This window comes from Opisthocomus hoazin, unplaced genomic scaffold, assembly GCF_030867145.1.
Source record: "Opisthocomus hoazin isolate bOpiHoa1 unplaced genomic scaffold, bOpiHoa1.hap1 HAP1_SCAFFOLD_188, whole genome shotgun sequence".
Lineage (NCBI taxonomy): Eukaryota > Metazoa > Chordata > Aves > Opisthocomiformes > Opisthocomidae > Opisthocomus > Opisthocomus hoazin.
In genome coordinates, this window is record NW_027449083.1 from 10,001 (window position 1) to 10,614 (window position 614).

Sequence of the window (614 nt, forward strand, 5' to 3'; positions counted from 1 at the left end):
CCCTCTTGGAGCCCTCGCTCCAGTCGGCAACGGCCACCGGAGCCTGCGGGCAAGCAGCGGCTTCGCGCGGCTTCTGGCAGTCGGAAGCGCCGTGCGCGATAGGTAGGAGGCAGAACGGCCACGGCCAGGGCCGCCGGGCAACGCCCGAGTCTGCCGGCTGAGCCGCGGGTGACAAGCGTTCGAGTGCCGGCGACCGCCGCCCGTCTCGGCCCGGCCCTGGAGAAACCCCTCTTGGAGCCCTCGCTCCAGTCGGCAACGGCCACCGGAGCCTGCGGGCAAGCAGCGGCTTCGCGCGGCTTCTGGCAGTCGGAAGCGCCGTGCGCGATAGGTAGGAGGCAGAACGGCCACGGCCACAGCCGCCGTGCAACGCCCGAGTCTGCCGGCTGAACCGCGAGTAGCTGCAGCGGTTCGATGGCGCTGGTCCGCGAGCGCCAGCCCTCTGCCCTAGTATACGGACAGCGAGGTCCCCGGCCCCGGCGGGCTCGAAGAGAACCGTCTTCCCCCAGCGGGGAGGCGCGCGAGCGCCGCCGACTCTTACCATGACGTAACTGGAGGCAGCGCAAAGCAGCGACCCCTTCGGCAGCTCCGAAGAAGAACCGGGCAAGACGTCTACC